Source organism: Tamandua tetradactyla, chromosome 10 (genome assembly GCF_023851605.1).
Source record: "Tamandua tetradactyla isolate mTamTet1 chromosome 10, mTamTet1.pri, whole genome shotgun sequence".
NCBI lineage: Eukaryota > Metazoa > Chordata > Mammalia > Pilosa > Myrmecophagidae > Tamandua > Tamandua tetradactyla.
The window spans coordinates 31,813,144-31,833,137 of NC_135336.1; the positions used below are offsets into that span (position 1 = coordinate 31,813,144).

Genomic DNA, 19,994 nt, shown 5'->3' on the forward strand with positions numbered 1-19,994 from the left:
ATGTGCTTAATCCTTGGGGAAGGAGGAAAAAAAAAAGAACTTCATGACACTAAATCTCTGGAAAAATATGAGAGTTTACAGTATAGACAGATACAAAATATTTTCAGCCAAAGATGTTAGAACAAACTACAAGAAGGAAGAGCAAGGAAGGGGGAAGAAAAGGAAGGGGGAGAGAGAGTCAGAGAGAAAAACAGAGAGAGAGAGAGAGAGAGAGAAGCAATAAACTAGCCCAAGCAAACAGAAAGCATCTGTAAAATTTGTCAGCCTGGATATTGTAAACAATACCAAACTTGGTTTTTATTTCCATTTCACCCCCACCCTACCCTCCATCTTCTGATCATCCTGTTTCTCCTTTTCCCTCTCCTGGCATCACCATCATTAAAATGTCAGTGAAAAGTCAGGAATGTATACTTGGCATTGAGGTGGGTCTCACAAGGAAAGATAGGTAGGAACTAGCCACTTCACTACTTTAAAGCTGGAAGAATATTTTACCATTGCCCAAATTATCCTTGTCTAAAAACAGTTAACTTTTTCATCATTAATTTTAAGATTGAGACTAACGACACAACAGTTGGACTAATGGCATCAGTCTTCATTTCTTTCTACTTCCTTTTCTTACATGTGGTATTAGACTGTGACTCACATCATGAAAACCTAGAATATGAACTGCCTTTAGAAGAAGAGTTAGTTACCTATATTTCTTTTCAGTTTGTGTATTAGAAACTATACTCAGGTGAACCATCAATGCCTCATCTTGATAATTACTTTAATAATAATTGTTATTAATGGTGTTTATTTCCTGGTAAGTGTGTATATGTGTGTAGTTCCTTATGCCTAGTTTCTTTGGATCCCCGTGTTTGTTCAATTATTATTGCATTTGTGAGCCTCTGTCTCCTCAAGCTGTAAAACATTTCTTGGAATAAAGTAGTGTTCCATACCCTCTATACCCCTTCTCCTGATTAATTTCAGAATTATAGATGGATGATTCGGCTTCTGTGAGGCAGGGAATCTTAGTGCCTTTGGTGATTCTGTTTTACCTGGAGTGATGAAGGAAGAATGCAAATCCTGCTTCAGACAGTTATTCAGGATGACTTTACAACTGGTTCAAGCCTTTCAACACTAGAAATACTAAGGGAAAAAATCTTCGTATTTTTTTTTTCACTCTAACTAGAGGTAAAAAATGATTACTCAAAGCCCGTGAGATGAACAGGCTTTGGATGCCCCTTTTTGGGACTGCTCTCTTTCGTTAGGAAACCATGTGAGGCTCCATAGTAGACTGGTTCTGTTTGTTCTGTCCTACTCTATGAAAACATTTCTCATGTGCTTTTTTTTTTCTTTGTATACTGTATGGTAGAGTCACATTTTATTATTTTTCCGTGTGAGTATCCCGTTATTACACAACCATTTGTTGAATTATTTTTTGTTTTGCTTTTGTTTGTCTTGCTTATTTGTTTGTTTATTGGGAAATGTGTGGACTGGGAATCGAACCTTTGTCTCCTGCATAGCAGGCAAGAATTCTACCACTGAACTACCCTCGCACACCCTCTCATGTGCTTTTGATTTATATTTTTTGCTCGAAAAAAATATAATTTGTGTTCTGGATTTTTGATGGCCACTTTCTGAATCAATCTAATATATTTGTGATGTGGAGAGCTGTAATCTCCGAATAGTAAGTTTAAAGATTTTTTTTGTTATTAAAGACAGTTTAGCCCTTAACTGTTTCTCTCTTTGTCCACAAACAAGTTGATTGGTTAATCATGTCATTGTTTATCTTTACTGTGGCTGCTGGACACGTTGTTCATGAAACCGGAAAGAGGAAGGACTGTAAGAGATAATTACAATGGCAAAATTGTGCTTTCTCAAACTGTTCTTATTCCCTAAGGTTTGATTATATCAAGATCTGCACTCTAGGAAGCGTGTTTACAGTTTTGTTAAGGAGATGACAGTGGAGAAGAATAAATGCAGTTCCGTAAAGTGATGTCAAGCCCAGCTTGATACAACTACAAATGTTGATAGTTCATTGCAACCTGGTTCTTCCACTCCTGGAGCACATTGATTTCTGGCCGTCCCTTGATAATGAGAATCCAGAGCAACAAAGAGTAGAGGCTTTCTTTGGGACCCTTGGAGGGGCAAGCATCTTCTAAGGACATGATGGTTAGTGGGCCTTTAGAAGCCTCCATTACTTCTGGTATAGCTTATTCAGCCCTTAGTGGAATCAGAATCCATGCTCTTTTCTCTAGAGCTAAAGAAAACCCAGAGACTAAGTAAATCTTTAAGATTGCCACTATGTCATTCTTTCAGCAAATTTTTATTGATACTTACTATGTGACGGGTAAATGTGAGCCCATTCCTTTTTCTTACCTTTCAGCTCTTTTTCATTTATTTGTGTGTTTGTTTATTTATTTTATTTAAGCCAGGAGAAATCTCCTTGTGGTTGCCAAGGTCCCCGTGCATATTTGCATGTAACCAAAGATTCAGTCCCTTGCAGGAACTCTGGTTGTCAACTGGTGATCTTGCCTTTGTTTTTTCTCGTAGTTCTGCCTGTGGCACCTGTCACTAGCAGTCAAATAAGGACAATTTTACTATTCTCTCCTGCCGCTCTAATTTTTTTCAGTGCTGGTACATGAATTTGTTATTCTTTGTAATTCCCTTTGAAGTTGGAAATCCAAGGGGAATCTAAAACCGACCAGATGTTTCTGCTGCTGGAGAGGAAAGAGAGTAAGGAATAAGTTAAACACAAACTTGGTCTCTAGGAAAAAAAAATAGCTTCAGCTGGAAATCATTTTTATATGTATGCTTTTGCTACATATCTGTTAGTTTACTTTTACTAGTCCTTTGTAGGTGATATCACCTATCAATTTACTTTGGTGACAAATCTATACATTTTGTGAACAAACAGATTGAGGTGTGGTTTGCTCAGGCATATTTCCTTTATGGAGTTTTAGTTCTTTACTCTTCATAATCTTCTCGCCTGGGTTTCACAGTAAGGGTTTTCTGTTGTTGTTGTTGAAGGATCACTGTCGTGATCCTTGGAGGTCAGTTCTGCAAACTGTTCTGGTGGCTGAGGTCAGTGCAGCCTGCAGTTAGGGAGGGGAAGGAAGGAGATCTGCCAAAATTCAGCATTTACAGAGAACTTCATCTTCTTTAGAGATACATAGATTAAAACAAGAGTAGGAGTGATGAAGTCCTTCAGGGCAAAAAAGGAAAGTCTTTTGATCTTTCAACAATTCAGATGACATCTGCAGTCACTGAATAAACTGGTTGGGAGGTAGAAAATGACAGAGAACGTTAGGTATATTAAAATACAAAAGAGTAAGAGAAGACATTCGTGGGAAGACATTTGTGGGCTCTTTTGAAATGGATGTCCAAAGTTTCTGCTCCACTCTCCCCTGTACAAGAGAGACAAATGATTAAAAAACAAAACAACAATAAAAAAGAAAAACCGAGAAGAATCACAGAAATCCATCAGAATGTTTTAGCGGTCTGCTTAGTATTTCATAAAAGCATTGGATTGGAGGCAGATTTTTTATTTGTTGGTTTTTTGTGCAGCATCTCTCACACCACCTCCTTCCATTGCTTTCCGGATTCCTTAGCCTTCCCTAGGGTTCAAGAAGGACAGAGAAATCTGTGAATAACTACTTTGCACCTCTTACATTGTTCAGTGTTGTAACGTTTGGAAACATTTCCCTCACCTCATGAGCGGTGAATACTTACCACACCGAGTACCATATTCTTTCCTATTTTTAAATAGAAAGGCTGAGTCTTCAGTAATTACATTATGCTTCTTAAGCAGCACAAATCAATTGCATATACCATTTTAAGCATTTTTTCAGCCTTTTGAAAAAGAGTAGAAGAGACAGAGAGAAATCGCTTAGCAGCTGATTCACTTATTTTAAGCAGCTTTCCCCATTTTAAAATATAAAAAATTCAAGTCCTGGAACATTGGGTGATTTGAATGTTCTATAAGGATATGAAAAAAAGATTTTTTTTAAAAAAAGGTCAAATGTTCTTCACTCAGGGACCTGAATTTCCAATTTAGTCCTTAGGAAAACAGGTAGAAATAAGTGAATTTTCAACCCAAACAATATATCTTCTTTCTTTTCCTTCATATGTTAGTCTTATTAGTAGTAGTAGTAGTAGTTTTTGTCAAAGTAGGTGGTATGAAAAGTATTTTGCTCTCACTGCTGATAGAGCTTACCCTAATAATCCAAGACTTGGAAGTTGGTATTTCAATAAAGGAAACACTGTTTGAGGTATTTTCCATTCAAACCAGCATCAAAAGTTTTTAATTAACACCATCAGAAATTAACAGGCTGAATGCAGAACAGGGTTCCTATGTTCCCCGCTACTGGGAACAAGACAGCAAGAGGCACTCATTGTGTATGTTTGTATTTTATAATGTATTTTTATTTACTTATTGAAGCAGAGTCCCAGCTGCACATTGCATGGCAGACCCACGAGAGTGAAACCTGCGGAGGGCTGCTTCACTCCAGTAGTTTCATTTTGCTCAGTGATCATTGTCCTGAGTTCTTTGTGATTGTAATTGGCTAGAAAGTTTGAAATTAGCAAGTCCTTGTCAGCCCGTGAAAGCTTTGAAATCATGAGGCTTGATACAGCTATCACGCCTGCTGGAGCCTAATCGCTTGTCGGGTTAAGGGCCTGCGGAGTGGGGAGCACTCTCAGCCCTCAAGCTCTAACCCATCGTCGTTCAACACCCCCCGAAGCTCCTAGTCTTGGGTGGTGCTTTGTGAGGCCCTTTCTTTTCCATCACTGAAGCCGATTGCAGATTGAAGAGATTTTAGACTGACGAATGATGCCGGGGCAAGTTGGAAAATGAGAGCAAGCAGGAAAAAGAGTGAAGTAAAGGATCAAGGGAATAGGGAGAAAGGATAAAGAGGGAGAAAGCATATAAAGGAAAAAGGAAGCGGGATATAAGATGGAAAGAGCTTTGTAAATATTGACATTCGGTTTCTGTGCAACTGGATTTGTTGTCTCAGGGATGAGACTCACTGACAGAGCCCAAATGGTCCCCAGGGCTCTTTAGTTTTGTAGAACTTTTTTTCTTTTTTTAAGGTTGCTCACTCATTGTCAAAAGGGAAGCCATATATGCTCATATATGGAACAGCACAAAACCACCACTTTTTCTACAGATTGCAGATATAATCCTTCCCTTTATACCTTATCATAGAGAAATGAGGGGCTTATCAACTCTTCTACAGTAATCCTGAAGGTATCTATTGATTAGTGTTATGCACTGGGCCCCCAAACCAAAATTCTCCGAAAAACTCCTCCTGTTTCGTGGGTTGTAAAATAAGCTCATCTTCAGCCTTACAGCCATACAGTAGCTTCAGAGGTGCTGTTACCTAAAGTAGATATTGTCAGCAAAGGTGAGATGCTCATAGAACCTTAAAGGTCTTTATGCCTTTCTATAAATCTGTTTCATTTATGTTAGATGCCTTCAAATTTTGTGCATTTAGGTACAGTCCTTAACCTATTCCCACTTCTTCTCTACTTTAATTCAAAGCAAACAAACAAACAAACCAAATATAACAGCAAGAAAATTCCCATTACCATGAATTCAGAATGTCAGGAAAATTTTCAATAGGCTCTTTCATGGCAAATGATACAAAAAGCATCACCATTTTTCAAAAAGTCCCTGAAAGCAGTTAAAGCATTTCTTCTCTGAACCACAGTGAGATCACTACAAATCAGACTTCTAGAGAATAGTGGTTAGTGAATGAATGTCAAAGTTTTCATAAGAACACTAAAACTTACATGTTGATATCATGCCAGAGAATTAAATAAACCTATTAGCAAATCATCATTTTTCTATTTCTGACCTAGACAGTATGAGAATTTGCATCACAAAGTTTAACTTCTTACAGGAGTCAGAGAACCTTCGGTGAAATATAATTTAGTTGAGAAGATCTCACTCTAGCCTGTCCCCAGACCATCCTTTAGAGAATGATAGATCAGATGTTACCATATGTTATGTCCTACTCCCCAAACTTCTTTATAGGCTATTCTTGCAGATATGTCTGGTGTTCCTGTTATAGTCCATCAGTTTGCCTTTGATTTCAGCTGCACTTGAAGTAGTTCTGTGTATCTTAGATTCCCATTTCATTTACACTTCTCTGTGTTCTGCCCCAGGACCTTATCCAATGCTTGGGGAACTCAACAAACCTATATTGCATTTGGGGGATGGAACTCTCAATCAAAGAAGGAGCGGTACTGGAAGAAAAAAGGCTGCAGCCTGCATTTGCTTCAGGTGGCTAGCTGTGGAACCGTTATGCAGACATCCCAGAGGTCCTGCCAGGATAGAGTCCAGTGATGGCCTCTGACATTCTTATTGTTCTCTTCCTTCTCGCTGACTCACTGTCCCCACTTCCTTACTCTTGCCTTCTGAGATCACCTTCCAAATGACTACCCGCACCAAAGTCTGCATCTCTGACTCTGCTTTGGAGGAAACCCAAAATGTGACAAGCCCTCAAGTTTGTTTGTTTGTTTGTTTAAATTTCAAGTAGTTCCTAGTACCTTCTTCTCTACTGTCCACTACCCCAGTGAGTCACTACCCATTCATTGCCTGGATCCCAAAGCTAAATAAAGCCACAGATGCTTATCTCAATAGATTGTAGATTGTGGGTCTAGCATGTGGTAAGTGCTTAATTGTTTGCTGAATGAATGAATAAATGTGTAGTCCACACCGATGACTTTTATCACCAGTAATAAATGCAGGTGTATTTCAATCAAGTGTGAGGTATGTAACAGCAAAATTTTACTACTAACAAATTTCTGGAGTGTATGTTCATGATTTACACTTTTAAAAAATAGATGGAGCGCAGGCAGTGGTGGCTTAGTGGCAGAATTCTCACCTGCCATGCTGGAGACCCAGGTTTGATTTCTGGAGCCTACCCATGCCAAAAAAAAAAGAATAAAAATAAATAGAAACAAATGCAAGAATGTTCCTATAATAAAATTATGCTCATACAATTGTATTTTCTACTATGCTTTATTAAGTGGAAGAAAATGGGTGATGATTTATTTTGTACTTCAGAAATTGCAAATAACCCTGAGTAAACCCGGGGTAATTTGTTGCCATTTAAATATCTTCCATGTACATCAAGGTAGGGAGAATGTTTGAGAGCTTCAGAGTTAAACTGTAGAGCTGCCATAGAGTAGAGTCTTAACCATTGCATTATTCTGACCTTATTTTTTTTTAACTGCCATCATTTGAAGAATCTGGTCAAATTTAACAGGCTTTTGGAGTGTCTGTGGTTTTAGGATATTTGTTGCTGTGCTTGTGTGAAGCCAGGTGGGAATGAGACATGGTGATATCCTGGTGTCTGTTTTCTAGACAGAAACATAAGATCCGCTCTATTCATAATCAGCACCAGGAAAGAGGCCACTTTCTGTGAGAGAGATTAATGAGACTTCAGAGCACAAATGACATAAATGAAAGTTTGAAGCTCTCTTCTTGCATCTCAATGCCCAAGCCATGGATATTTGAAGGCTTCTTACAGGGTGTGGTGACTAAGATTATTGTCCTAATACCACAAGTCTTTTCTTTCCTAACCGATGTCCCATTCTGGACTGAAAAAGGTAAAAGATGAGGATGCTCCAAGAAAAGGCACCTTGATTTTCCGAGTAGTTCATTTTGGCTTCGAGTAAGTAAAAAAGGACATGATGTTGCATGCTAGCTATATTACTCTACTTGTGGAAAAGTTTTCATCCTTTATTCTGGCAAGATAAATTATTGATAATTACTGAATGAAAAACAAAGTGTCTTGTTTCAAGAGCAAATGGTGATTCACATTTAGTTTCTTACCATTCATTATGATAACTGGAGAACTATAAAATTACAAATATTTGGAAATATTCTCTTTAAGATAAATCAGTTATTTGATGTGCTGTTTTCTGAAGTGGATTGATTTGGAATTTGTACTGTTGTCATCCAGCATAATTTTCTAACCACCCCCCCCCATATTTTCTGCAGTGGTATTGATCAGTATCCCAGGAAACCCCTTTCTACGCTTGTATCGTTTCCCAGAAAATAACAGCTCAATTGTGAAAGATCCAAAATGAGATTCAGAGACAGTGATTATAATGGTGGGTGCCCTGTGTGCCCTGTGTGGTTTTGTCCAGTGTAAAGTTTTCCAATCTCTGCTGAATGGTTATTGATCATCTCATCTTTGGGGAGGATGGGTGGCAGCTGGACCAGTCATAGCTAGTCTAGCAAAGCCTCCTCTAAAGCTCCAGATCCCTTCCAGTTTACGCCAGTGAGGAGTACAAATATTACCCTTTGTATTTGTTCAATGACATAAAAAGTTTGGGAAACACTAGTCTAACGTGTTTTAGCAAAGAGTAAACAAAGGCTCAAAAAATGAAAGTAGACAAAGATGAGTTTGGTGTTAGAAAGCTGCATTTCGTAAATTGAACTTTTGTGTAAGATGTTCCGTAAGACAGTACTGCAAGGTCACAAGTTTATCTGTATGTATGTTCATATAGAATGCCCGGGGATGCTATGTTCAGTACTGTTTGAAGGGGATTCTAGTACTAGTCATAGCAGGTATGTGTGTATGGGTGACTGGGAATAGATATTCACCATTAGCATGTGAGGGCTGCCATCTGATTTGTTTGCAAGGCCCATGAATTGTTTCATCATCAGATAAAGATTAAAATGTTGTTCAAAGTTATCTCTGTTCTTATCTGCTTTGTTCCAGACAGTCTTGCCTATGTGTGGCTGTTTTTTGTAGCAAACAACCAGTCACATCTGGAGGCTGGGAGTCCCTTCCCCATTCCTTCTTGAGTTTGCCCCAGCTCAGCCTGCTTGTACCTATGTGGTTACCATTGACCACCATCTGTGCCCTGCTCAGTGTAGTAGCATTAGTATCACCTGGGAACTTATTAGAAACACAGAATCGAGGCCCCACTCCAGACTTTCTGAGGGTGAATATGCATTTTGAAAGGATATCAGATGATCTGTGTTCTAGTTTGCTAGTTGCCGAAATACAATATACCAGAAATGGAACAGTTTTTAAAAAGAGGAATTTATGAAGTTGCAAGCTTACAGTTCTAAGGCCGAGAGAATGTCCCAATTAAAACAAGTCTATAAAAATGTCCATATTACAGCACCAACAAGAGGTTACCTTCACTAGAGAAAGACCAATGAAGTTCAGTGTTTCTCTCTCAACTGGAAAGGCATATGGTGAACATGGCATACTAGCTTTCTCTCCAGGCTTCTTGTTTCATGAAGCTCCCCTGGGGGCATATTCCTTCTTTATCTCCAAAGGTCTCTGGCTGGGTGGGCTCTGCGGCTCTGAAGCTTTCTCCAAAATGTTTCCTCTTTTATAGGATTCCAGTAAACTAATCAAGACCCACATGGAATGGGTGGAGTCACATCTCCCTCTAATCAAAGGTTAATACCCACTGTTTGGTAAGTCGCATTGCCATGGAGATAATCTAATCAAGTTTCCAACCTATAGCACTGAATAGGGATTAAAAGAAATGGCTGGTCCCATGATATGAATCAGGATTAAACATGACTTTTTTGGGGTCCACAAAAGATTCAAACTGGCACAATCTTCCGTTTCAGTAAAATGTGAGAAATGTCCTACATGTCTGACTAAAAAGTACAGCAGTTCCCCACTTATATCAACTTTCCACAGACTTTTTGTTGTAAAACAAATATATATATTCCAGAAAAAATATATAAATCCTCTGCCACCAACAGAAAGCATTTTAGCAGTTATTCGTATGTTATATTAGTTAATAGCTATAATAATACTACATAATGAACTTCCCCTAAACTTAAATGACTTAGAACTACGTACATTTTTTTCTTACTCATAGGTCTGTGTGGTGGCTGGAATACCTCTGTTTCAAGTGGTATTTGGGTTCATATCTTCACTGTTTGCTTCTTATTCTGGGACTTAGGCTAAAAGGACTGGATACCTGGGACAAACTTTTCTTAGTGCAAATTGCAGGGATACAGAGACTAAGCCAAATCACACAATCAAAATCAAATTCTCAGTTCATAACGTCTGCTAACATTCCATTGACCAAAGCAAGAAATTTAGCCAAGCTCAAAGTTTGGCTAAAGAAACAGAGACATTACCCCTTCCCCGACAAACACTCTACTGAGAGTTGCTGTAAAGTCATATAGTAAAGTGTAGTTCTGTTATAGAAAGGAAATAAAGAATTGGGGAATATAGTCTAATCTATCCACATATAGTTTTGGTTTGGGTATAGGAGCAAACTGGCTTATTTAAAGGGAAGCCTAATGTAGTATAAGAGATGCTTGGGTTTAGGCTGATAGATTTGCAATGACAATCTCTCTTACAACCCTCTAGGGTCCTTCTTCATAGATTACTTTTGAATTTATCAATAATGATAACCACTGCATAGAAAAGTAGCTAGGGTAGAAATTAGGAGCCTTGGGTTCTATTCATTCATCATCTCTAAATATAAAATCTCGCACAGTTCTAATGTTTGCCCCTCAGTGTTATCATCTCTAAAATAGAAATGTTACCTACCCCACTATTCTTTTTCATTTTATTTTTCTTATGAGAAGCATATGCAGGCAATTGTAGAATATGTACAATAAGCTACAAGATAAAAATTAAAATCACCCACAGTCAATGAGAAATAATTTCCTTTTAAACTTTGGAAATGTGTATTTCCAGTCATTTTTTTCCTGTGCATATATACACATTTTAGTTTTGGTAAAATATTGTGCATACTGTTTCGTATTCTCCTTTGTCACTTAAATTTGTACTGTGAATAGCATTCTTTGCCTTTAAATAATCTTCAAAATCATAAGTGCTTGATTTCTATATTCTATGTTCAATATCCTATTTTCGGGAAATTTAAATCAAATGTAAACATTTTCAGAATGTAGAACATACTTAACAAATAAAGATATTATTATTATTGTTATTGCAATTATAGAATTTTAGATATTGAAGAAAATGAGAGAAAGGAACTAGCATTTTTTGAATGCCTACTCTCCTAGACTCTAAGCTTGGAACTTTATGGCATCTCATTTAATAACATTTCAACCTAATGAGGCAGTGTAACATGATGGTTAAAATTTGTGGGTTGCAGTGTGGGAAGTGACACTGCACAGTTCCTTACAAGCTGTGTGACTTTTTGAAAATTTAGTATCTTACCTGTGGCTCAGTTTCCACACTGTTAAATGATATTGATGATAATAATAGCACTCACCTCCAAAACACTGTTTTAAGGAGTAAATGAGTGAATACACATAAATGTCTAGAACAATAAGTACTCAATAAATATTAGCTATTATTTTTTGCCTTTCAATGCACAGATTAAGGTTCTGCTTCTACATTAACCCTTCCATGAAAATACAAATACACATTGATTTCAACTTCTTTGGTTTAGAAATGAGTTCTAAAAAGAAGCAAGCAATATAAATGCAAAAGACCAAGGGCTTTAAGCTTTTAAACTCTGGCTACCCTTCCTCTTGTAATGTGGCCTCTGGGCAATTTAATATTCTCAGACTCAGTTATTATTTTTGTTAAATTTAAAATGGTTAAATACTAGCCATCTTTGTGTTTTTATGAGAATTTAAATGAGATAGATGTTTGGAATCTACTGCCTTTTCCTAGACAACAAATTGGCTTTGTAAATGTTAGTCTTTTCCTCCTTGCATTACTATCTAATTGCTTTCTTTGTTTTAACAACTAGTATCTACAGGCAGGTAATTCACATACTTTGTCAGTAACCCAGGAACTCTCACACACATTAGTGTAAAACAGTCAAATGCGTATAGGCCATAAGGAAGCAGTGATGCTAAGTGGTGAGCTGTTAAATTTTGTCAGGATTCTAAAAGTTATCAACAGTTTGCCTGACTCTACCATGGTAAATACTCTTTAGATGTACTTTGATTCAATAATATTCATTATGATACAGTAGATATGGGGGGGTGTAGAAGATTTTTCTTCAACTGAATAGAGAACATTTTTATAAAGCAACTTTTCCTTCTACTTGTGAGCATATAAAATAATTGCATGAATGAATGAGTGAATGAATGAGTGGCTGTATTTTATTTATCTAAATTATTGACCATTGATTATGTCCTTGAAGTATTTGGATTTTATGACTTGACCAAGAATGTAAGTTTACTGTCCTTCTCTTTCTTTTTTATTTATAAAACTTAGATGGGGCGGGCTACCGTGGCTCAGCAGGCAAGGTTCTCGCCTGCCATGCTGGAGACCCGGGTTCATTTCTGGGTGCATTTCCGGGTGTCTGCCCATGTAAAAAAGAAAAAAAAAGAAAAAAACTTAGATGAAAGTTTCAAGGCCAATGCCATCAGGCAGTTAGCCATGTAGATTCTAGAAGGAGAGAGACTTGAAAATAAATAATTTCAACATAAAGCAAAATGAAACAGGTGCTATTGAAGAAAAAACAAAGTGTTGTGGGAAACCACAGAAAGCAATGGTTGATTCCAAGGTGAGCAAGAAGAAAAGCTATAGGAAGGAACATTTCAAGTAGATATTGGAGGATGAATGAGGTTTTCTTATGGAGAAAAAGGAATAAAGGCGATCCAGGGGAACTGAGGCATGAAGCCAAAATAGAATCTGGTGTGTTTCAGGAAAGGCAAGGAAACTAGTATGGCAAAACATTGGCATAATGGAAGGTAGTGGGGGATGGGGCTGTAGAGTTTTCAGGGGCAGATCATGGATATCTCAGAATTAAGATCTATTGACTAGTCAATGAAATCATTGAAGGTACCTTTAAAAAATAAGAGAACAGTGATATGATCCAATATATGTTTTCAGAAGCCAAATATTACTTAATTCTTATTGGACTCCATTGTTGATGAGACCCTGGATCAGTTAAGGAATCACACAATTTGACCCCAAAATCCGTATCTTTGTAGGGTAGACATTTTAGCCAGGTAAAGTGGTCCTATCACTAAAGTGAATGTGAAGTTGCCTTGCTAAAACAGAAATTTGATCATACCATCCCTCACCTTAAAAAAGCTTCTTCATGACTCATGAAATAAGATCTAAACTGCATTGTATTTCATTATAAATTCCTATATTATCCATCAACTCTTTGGTGTTCACATCTGTGAAATAAAGGTAATGATAGGTTCCTGAAGGGTTGGTGTGACATATTCATATAAAGCATCTGGCATATTGCCCAGGTATATGATAGGCCCTCAGCTCATGGCAGCTCTTATAGTCATCTTATCATCTCACCTCTGTTCCTTCTCACCATCCCCATCCACACACACACCCCTACTATTTTTCAGACCAAGTTTATTTTTCTTTGTATTTCCACTGCCCATTATTATGCCTGGTATATAATAGTTACACAGTAAATATCTGTTGAATTCATGAAATATGTGAACTTTTTATGGTCATTCTTATGTTTAGGTAATACCAAACATGCTTAGATAAATACGAAATACTCTTTTCTCTTGTACTTTAGTATAAATAAGTCTGCATAATTGAGATATCTTCATTTTATTAAAAAGCCCTTCTTTTTGAAATTAGCAACTCAATCCAACCAGAAGTCATACATAAGAAATAATGCCTCCGCAGTATACCTGAATATTAATGACTTTAGAATTACCCATTTCAGAACCGTAGCTAGATATTATTTAAAATCATAAATGAAATGCCATCCATACCTTCAGTGTGGAAATGAGGGAATATTAATAAGATCTGCCAGCAGATTGGAAAGTTGGTTGTGGAAATGGTTATGGTCTCCTATTGCCTTAAACTTTTTGTTCCCTTAAGATAGAAGTTCTGATTTTGTGTGAGTTCTATGTGTGCGTTTTTCAAACGCTTTGAAAAAAAAGTAATAGTTTTCAAAGCTGGGCTGTTATTAGGTTGATGATGCAAAGGCACCAATGAAGAGTGTATTTTGTAAGTTGAATATGTTCTTATTTTCTTGCTTATTTTGAGCCAATCCAAACATGTGGAAGAAAAAATATTAAATTTTCCCAATTTGAAAAGAACAAAAACAGCTAAAACCTTCTTTTAAAATTTCTAGGCTATTATGAGAATATTACAGACAAAAGATTGTGCATGAAAGAATTTTTAAAAAATAAAACAAGTTGGCTTGCCTTTCTTTAGTCACTTCAAAAGTCTTTGTCAGATATGAAAAAGAAATATACTCAAAATCAAGAGTAAATATAATTAAAATGGTTCCTTGCCTTGACATATAAGCTTCTTATGGGCAAAAATCTGTATAAATTTAATACTATGAAACTTGGGTTTAAAAGAAGGATAAGAAAGAGTAGGCAGGGAGAGAAAGAGGAGGGGAGTTTGCTTTTTATGAAAGTAGGCATAGAATATGATGTTAAGTAAATAGCATTAAATCTTGAATTATTTTTGATGAAAAAATTTTAGATCTATAATAGTTTTTTTAGTACTTGGCTTGTCCCTGGAACACCTTCTTCTTTTTTTTAATAGTTAACTAATGAAAGCATGATATTGAAAAGGCCATGTTACTTTGCTTTAAATCCAAGGTTTTTGGTAAGAGAAATAATTAAGGATTTAATTACTTCATCAAGATCAAATATTTATTGAGCGCCTACCTTAAATTCATTCTTTAGGAGATAATACAGGTTGTTATTTAGGAGGTAGTATAGGTTCATCAGTTGGTTTGCACTTACTGGTTGTGTGGAGATCATAAAAGTTCCTAGTTCAGAGACTTATGGAGAGAATTACATGAGATAATACCATAATATTATTGTGGTAGAGTTTGGTAGAGTTCCAGACACATTGTAGGTGCTCACTAAATATAAGATATTGGTATAACTATGATCACATTCGTCCATTCCACAAACATTGATTGAGCATTTGAGAAGCACTGTGCAAGATGATGATATATATTGATAACTTCCCTGAAAAGAAATACAGTCTAATTGTGGGAAAGAATTGTGTATATTAAAAGGTAAAAATCAGTAATAATGTAGCTAATGGTTATTAAGCATTGGCCCTTCACTGAGCTTTTATGTGCATTATCTCATTTAACCCACCCAGCAATTACATGGAATCTGTTTTATTAATATTCCTATTTTACACAGGAGGAAACGAGACACAGAGGAGTTAAGCACTACTGATATCTGTAGTTAACCCTTATATCTGACTCCAGAGCCTGAGTTTTTAACTATTGCATTATTCAGAACAGGCTATGTGCAAATGCATGTGTAAGTGTTCCAAAAAGAAAAGAAGTACTGAGAGCTAGTCACTTGGGGAAGAGCTTCAGAGGAGGGAAGGAGGACTGGGTTTTAAAAGCAAAATATTTATTGTGCATCCAGTAGACATTGGGAGTGTGGATTCTGGAGTCTGGTCCTCTAGGTTTGAATTCTGACTCCTGTACTTACTGGATTTGTGATTGTGGGCAACGCTTTAATTTCTCTGTACCTCTATTTCCTCATCGATAAAAAGGGAATAATAATCATATTACCTGATAGAGTCATTGCGAAGACTGAGTGAGTTAATATATGGAATCATAGTGTGCCTGGGATGGCTAAGAATTCAATAAATGTTAGCTGATGTTAGATCATGGTTGTTTTCATTGCTGTTGCTGTTATTATTAGTGACTGAAAATGCCTTAATTTTTTTCCTTCTTAATGAGTTAGCATTTAAAATTTAAAAAGAAGCTAATATTTCAAAGGTGTGGGTCATTAGAAAATTTGAAACATGTTTTTTTCTACTTTCAGCCTCCAAACTTTGCTTCAGCCTAAAAATAATTGGGAATAAAAACACAATATGTCAGAGGATTCTGTTGTCCATTTAGGTAGCCGAAATTCAGTAGGATGAGGTTTGCTAGGCTCATGTAATTTTTGTTGTTGTTCGTGTCCATTGATACTTCTCAGTTAGTCTCCTTAAAAAACCAATAATGTAAAAAATATATATATTGTCATGTTTACCTCTTCTGGACACCTCAAGAAATATTATTTTTAAAAATATGCATACAGAGGCCTTAAGAGAAAATGCTTAACCACAGCTCACATTTAGTCCATTTCATTAAAGGAATAGTAATGTGTCTGATGGCTAAGTGTGTAGAAATCAAAAAAAAAAAAAAAGTACAGTAATCTTATCCGTGAGAAGAATATGATAATATTCATTGACAGGGAAACTACAAGGAACAATTATCCCAAGCTGTGTCTTTCAGACAATGCTGTCAGTTTTTCCACTTTGATGAGTACAGCTGGGCTTGTGATGTGGGGGCAAGAAATTCCAGTGTGGTAGAAGAGAAGGGCATTGGCTACCGTGAGTACTAGATATGCAGAGGGAAAAAAATCTGTCGAGGATTTAAAAAATGTTTGTAATAGAAATTATTATTGGCAGCACTTGACTGGATTTGTTCTCCATTAGTGACCTTGCTCTTTTCAGAGGCCCTTTGAAGCTAAAAAGCCATAGAAGAAACCCATGTTTTTGACATGTGTATGTATGTTTATGTATGGATGTGTTTACACATGCAAATTGCGGTTGAAATTTTTTATGGAGTTGGGTATTATGTGTCATATGCCAGTTTTCTCTACATCAAAAGGTATTTCTTGTAAGAAAAACACTTATAACTCTGTTTTTATTCACTCAGTATTGCGTTTTCAAAAATGTAAATCTTTGAGGCTGGGAGTTAATAATTAAAATTAGAGCAAGCTACTATGTTCTTATTCTTCTCCTTATTTTCTCTCTTTTCCTTTCAAAGTACCCAACTGCAAACTTTATTGCATAGAAGTACAGTACCTCTTTACATACACACTGAAACTATTTTGTTTGTAAGCTATAGAACAACTAGAATTAAAACTTTTCCAATGCCCCAAAGCCTGTTCTTCACAAAAGAACCTTTCTTGGCTAGTTGTTAGAAAGTGTTTTGAAGGGTGCATAACTAAGGAGAGTAACTAAACAATTGCTTTTGAGCATCTGGAGCTTACCCATTAAGATTTCTATAGCCTTTTCTTTTGCTTTCTGTGGTTTAAGAAGTGATTCATGTTCAGTATTTGAAAGTTCTGGATTCAGACCCTTGAGCTTTTAGTGGCAGGGCCTATATGAATCTAATAAATAAATAAAACAAGTAATATAAGAACTGAAGGCCCTTGAACTCATGTGAGTTTGTGCACCAAAGCATCTTCATCCTGGGGACAAAAGGAGTCGCCTGTATTTTTTCATTTTCCTAAATTTCAGATCTGGAAACACACCCTAATTTTCTTAAGTAATTATGCAGGGCTGATTTTAAACAACTGATTCAAGTATTACCTGGAACTTCATAGAATAACATCAATACTTTTCAGATAGAAAAAGCCTCACTTACCAATAGGATGGATTATGAACATATTCCAACTAAGCAAAAGCTTAGACAAGTGCCTTGATAATGCTAAATTTTAGATGTTACACTGATGAGATATTTTCCATATAAATAAAAGACCAAAATGTCTAAAACCTCAGGACTTGTGGCTGAGTTAGAATTACAATGCACCTGTCATTTTTGCATTCCCTGGCTTTCAAGAAACATTACTAGTGATCCTCTGTCATTTAAATCACTAGAGAACACAGACTTATCTTAATTTTCACTCTTTGTTTCCCCTTTATGTTATAACCGTTGTGAGATATGATGATGTAAAGTATTTCTACTTACAATGGTTTCAGCCTTGTCCCTTGGCAGCCTAAATCTTCTGGCTAATTCACTGATCAGTTAAGTAGTTGAGGTTGTTATTATTATAATTGTTATTTTACATTTATACAGCACTTTCCTCCAAGGGGCTCAAGGCATCTTATACACAGTAAATTGCCAAATAGGAATTAATCCTTATATCACCCTGTGGGTAGGTACAATCACATAAATGAAAGTCTACAGGAGTCCCGCCTGGGTCACAGCGCTCAGCTCTACTCCCTAGCCCCTAGTGAATCTACACTGCAAAACCAAAGATAAAGCAGAATGCTATTATCATGGCAGGAAATGGATCAAAGCAAGATTCTTTGGGAAAATGATTCTGGGTCCTTGTATTGGGTGCTTTGAGCTGCCCTGGAAATAGGTCTGCTATTTATGTCTTAGGTAAGTTTCACCTACATATGATTTTTTTGGGGGGGTGAGGCGCGGCAGTGCATGGTCCGGGAATTGAACCCAAGTCTCCCACATACAAGGTGAGCATTGTACCACTGAACTACCCATGCATCCTACACAGGATTTAAAAAAAATGTTTTTCATTGTGAAATATAGCATCTATACAAAGAAAAAGCAATAATTTTTACAGTACACTTTAACAAATAATTATAGGACAGACTTCAGATTTTGTTATGGGTCACCATTTCACTATTTCAGATTTTGCCTTCTAGCTGCCCCAAAACACTAGAGGCTAGAAGAAATGTCAATATGGTGATTAAGCAGTCATACTTATTTGTTAAATACTATTTTCTCTGTTATAACTCCTCTTTCTCCTTTGACCCTTTTCCCAATCCACAGGGGTCTTTAGGTAATGCCATTATGACTGTTTTGTGTTGAGAAGGGGTGTCAACACTAAAGGACAGGGGGGTATAATTAGTTGATAATCTTGGAGAGACTGGTCCTTCTGGGTTTCAGGATTTATCTGGCCTAGAAACCCTCTGGAAATTATAGAATCCAGGAAAACAAACTGTACATGAAACCTTTAAAGAATCTCAGTTCGAGCCCTAGGTATTCTTAAGAGTTAACAGGAGTGATGTTGGCTGGTGTTCAGCAATCCATGACAATTAGCACTAACTGAAGATTGCATAAGAGTAGCTTCCAGAATAGTCTCTTGACTTTATTTGATCTCTCTTAGCCACTGATACCTTATTTTATTACACTTTTCCCCCCATTTGATCAGGAAGGCATTATCAGTCCTATGGTGCCAGGACCAGACTCATCCCTGGGAGTCACGCCCCTCATTGTCAAAGAGACTTTCACCCATGAATGTCATGTCCCACCCCAGAGGGAAAGGCAGTGATTTTCCTTGCAGAGTTGGGCTTAGAGAGAGAGAGGCCACATCTGAGCAACAAAAGAGATTTCCTGGAAAGAACTCTTTGGCCTCATTATAGGTAATCTTAGCTTCTCCACTACAGAAATAACTTTCATAAGGGCCAGCCTCAAAATCAAGGACTTGGCCTATTTTCTTTGGAGTCCCTAAAGGTTGAGAGGGTACCTGGGCTCTCCCAGATGGAAAAGTGTAATAGTTCCATATATATTTTTTTCATTTGGACCCTTAAAGGACTCTATCAATACTTTATAATTATCTATCCACCATAGTCTGAGATATATCTGGGTATTGCTTTAAGTTACACAGAATTACAAGGCCTCATTCTCATTCTGGACTCCAGGAGTTTGGGTTGTTTAAATGTGCTATCCAGGCAGGTTGATTTAGATTATGTGTTATAGAAAAGTTAGGTTCTGGACATAGTAAACACCTCTGCTTTTAGTCTCATACAGTAGGTGAAGGTCTAGAGTACCTTCACTACCATCTTTTACCCTGTATTATGATTTATCTTAGTCCCAAACAGATTGGCTTTGTCTTTATCGCTATTGAAGCCTGAACTCTTTTTCAGTTACTTTAACCGTTATTGTGCATAGCTATGCTATCTCTCAGGACTACAGCACTCTATTTCTGGGTCTTAGGTGTCACAGAATTATTCAGACTTCCAGAGAAGTAACTGCTGATCCACACATACTTCAGTGTCTCAGGATCTAGAGATTCGCTTACAACTTCAGATTAAGTGTGGCTGCTATGAGGACTTGCAATCTAGACTGCAATTTTCTTAAATTTTCTGAAAGAGACCTCAGCATATTTGTGCTTTTGTTTCTGGCTTATTTTACATAGCCTATTGTCCCCAAGCTTTATTCCGTTCATTGTGTGCCCCTAGACATCCTTCTTTTTTTGTAGTTGTGCCATATCCCATCATATAAATGTATCACAGTTTGCCATTCTGCTTCTCAGTCATTGTACCCTTTGGCTCCCTCCATCTATTGGGCCTCATGGATAATGTCCAAAATAA

General features: G+C 36.9%; 1 protein-coding gene across 37 annotated transcripts in view; it reads left to right on the forward strand.

The window, feature by feature from the left end:
* The window catches only part of ZBTB20 (zinc finger and BTB domain containing 20), an 893,822-nt gene that overhangs the window by 505,157 nt on the left and 368,671 nt on the right, over positions 1–19,994 (forward strand). For 4 of the 37 annotated variants that reach the window (XM_077118290.1, XM_077118278.1, XM_077118277.1 and 1 more), the window contains one exon: positions 6,151–9,433. The exons of 31 other annotated variants lie outside the window; for them this stretch is intronic. The gene's annotated coding sequence lies outside the window, so the exon portion shown is untranslated. Of the gene's footprint in view, positions 1–6,150; positions 9,434–10,865; positions 19,044–19,994 lie in introns of those variants that run through there. 2 more of the 37 variants (XM_077118309.1, XM_077118311.1) reach the window with 1 other exon arrangement.